The following is a 3,228-nucleotide window of genomic DNA, read 5'->3' on the forward strand; positions in this document are numbered from 1 at the left end:
TTCAGAAAATAACATTGAACATGATATCAAGGAAAACTCCCTTCAATAGAGATTGGCTAGAGGTACAAGTTTAAAGTAGCATGTACTATCAAAGCTCCATCCAACAGGGAACAAAATAGTGTTAATCTGAATTTACAGTAGTGGCTGATGCTTAGAATATTGAGGACAGAGTCCATGGTTTTAATTTATCCCTGAATTTCATATGTAAAACTTCTCCACATTAATGTCACTATGACAGTTCATTTTCTAAAATTTTCAAAACGGTACAAGAGAGGACCTAGACTGATCAAAATTACACTTAGCTTAAGTATTTTCCATCTTATATCAATATAATTCAGTACATTGTGTGTTGTGGCTGTGAAGAGGCACAGGTATTGATTCTGAATAATTGTGAAAATCTGATGCAATCATAGAACGTTAGAAGCAGGAGCAACACTGTGGGAGTCAACACCAGGGAAAAAGATGGCTCAATTCTGATAGACTAATCTCTGGTTATGGCCAAATTCATGTACTCAGGGAAAAAATGATACTAATTCCACAGCATCTATTGAGTAGAAGGTTGGAGGGGAAAGAGCATAAAAGGACTCCATTCATTTACTTGACAGCATAACTTAGCAAAAATATTCCCTGACCAGTCTTCCTAGTCCAGAACCACTTACCAGAATATTTGCTTTTTAATGATCCCATCTCTGTCTTCAGAAATTTTAAAAATGTATGAGAGGCTGGTATCAAGCATCCTTTTCTGCTTTGCCCATTTCACTCCAGTCTCTCACAAATTGATTCAATGTGGATTTTAACTTATTTATGTCAAACGCAGGTGCTGGCATAATCTTTCCATTCTTTCCACATTCTCCATATCCTTTATTTTCAAAGATGTACGTAGTCATAATGGTCAGTAGATTTTTTTCATCTTTAAAAATTTTTTTTAATGTTAAGGTTTACAAATTTTATGTATTTCATATATACAGATTCAGGAAATAGTGATACTTCCCAACCTACCTTCCCTACAGTGGGGGTGGGGGAGTAAAGTCCATCCTTTGCAACAAAATGGATGCAACCAGAAACTATTATAACTTAATGAAATAATCCAGTCCCCAAAAGACAAATAACATGTTTTCCCTGATCTTTGTTAACTAATAGAGGACTTAAAAGGTAATCCATAGGCGTGAAATGGACATTTTGAAATTTAGTTCAGTAGTATTTTTGATTAGGTTCAATGCATTTTTGGATCTTGTCCAAGTGAAGAAGAAATTGAGGAAGCAATTTCTGCTGATTAGCTGGAAGCAATTGGACTTGTCTTCCCATGTGGTATGTTTGCACATACATACTGGGCAATAGTAGTGGAAGGCAGTAACGATCTAGAAGTGCTAGTGCTCCAGCCCCTCCTCCTCCTCGTGCTGCTCCAGAGGAAACCATTGTGGCCAACCCAATGCTGGGTGGAGAACAGTACTTCACTTCCTTGCTTCTACCACAGCTGCCGCTGCCTCCTGCCCCGTAGCCTTTAGGAAACTGAGAGGTGGGAGGAGGGGGTTGATGCTTTCATTGCATCCCCAGTACCACCCTCGGCTTTGTTGTAGCTGCTCAGCCCTCCTCTGGAGGTACCCACCAGAGATAAGCCTGGCATATCATTTCAGGACACCAAGCTCAGCAAAGCCAATGCCGGCTCATGAGGTAGCTGCTTCTGTCCATACTCTCCCACTGGTCTTTGTACCAACAGGTCCAGGAAGTAGGTGTGGGGCTTGGTTCAGGTGGCTGAATGCAGCCCTTCTCTTCTTTGGACTTCTTCATTGGAGCTGAGCTATTTGTCCCTGGCCACCCCTCTCACTCCTGCTTTCTTGTCTGCCAGTCGCTAAGTCTGTTCTCCTCTAGGAAAGCCAACCTGTGGCCTAACTGCTTGTACACGGTGATGCAGGAGACCCACAGTGGACCTGAACGAGAAGCATGTGTGCCTCATCTCCTGTGAGCACACTTGTGCTTAGAGTAGGCGTCCTGTCTTCCCTCCTGGTCATTACTGTTGCCTTCTCCCGTATTCATCCCTTTCCTCCTTGCCCTTTCCTGCCCTGGAATTCTCACTCAACTTGGAGTCTCCTTATACAATGCCTTGATCCCACTTTCCCCCTTTCCACATGCAGGCTCAGTGCAGACATGTCTAAGCACTTTAGGATTAAAGGGTGAGTGAATTCTGTAACATGCTGGTTTTCACCCAAAGGCACCTCTTCTTAACTCATTGAAATGCCTCATTAGGTGCTTAAAGATTTGCTTTCTGCAAACAAAAGGCATAGTTATGTAACCCAGAGGCTCTGTGACTATCGGGCAAAGCATTCATATTTGTGGAAATAACAGTTATTTTGAGCAGATCGGTTAGTCAGATCCATACAGGCCTTCCATTCCACAATTCTGTCACTATTTCCAAATCATACCAGGGAATTTCTCAAGTATAAGTGGGATTGTATTCCTCTCCTCATTCACACACATGTTGAAGCTCCAATATCCAGTACTTCAAATGTAACTATACTTATTAGACTTTTGCAAAATTGTGTATTTAAAATGAGCTCATTATGGAGGTCATAATGCAATTGGAGTGCTCTTTAAAGAAGAATATAAGGACACAGAAGTGGCAGGAAGGTTTGTGCACTGATGAAATCCAGGTGAGCATACAGTGAGGAGGCAATCATCTGTGAGGCAAGCAGAAAGGCCCAGAAGAAATCACACCTGCCTTTAGTTTGCACTTTGTGGTCCATCCTCCAGAATTGTGAGGAAATAACTGTTGTTAGTTGTCTGTGGAATTTTATGTTGGCTTCCCTAGCAAACTCATAAGGAAATTTTCTCTATCGAAACAAATTTCCCATTTGGTCTAGGAAAGTTTCAGAATGTGCCCCCACAGGTCATGATAATGATTGTTATTTAAACAATTATTTGAAAGGCAGAATTGGGCCAGCACTGTGGTATAGCAGGTGAAGCCACAGCCTGCAGTGCCAGCATCCCATATGGACACTGGTTCAAGTCCTGGCTGCTCTACTTCTGATGCAGGTCTCTGCTATGGCCTGGGAAAGCAGTAAAAGATGGCCCAAGTCCTTGGAACCCTGCACCTGCATGGGAGACTTTGAAGCAAATCCTGGCTCCTGGCTTCAGATCGGTGCAGCTCTGGCCATTGAGGCCAATTGGGGAGTGAACTAGTGGATAGAAGACCTCTCCCTCCCCCTCCCCCTCCCCCTCCCCCTGTATAAC

At 42.7% G+C, this 3,228-nt stretch overlaps 1 pseudogene; it reads right to left on the reverse strand.

The window, feature by feature from the left end:
- Positions 1-239: 239 nt before the first annotated feature.
- On the reverse strand, positions 240-1,416 carry LOC133759325 (carnosine N-methyltransferase-like; annotated as a pseudogene).
- Positions 1,417-3,228: the final 1,812 nt, after the last annotated feature.

Source organism: Lepus europaeus, chromosome 5 (genome assembly GCF_033115175.1).
Source record: "Lepus europaeus isolate LE1 chromosome 5, mLepTim1.pri, whole genome shotgun sequence".
NCBI lineage: Eukaryota > Metazoa > Chordata > Mammalia > Lagomorpha > Leporidae > Lepus > Lepus europaeus.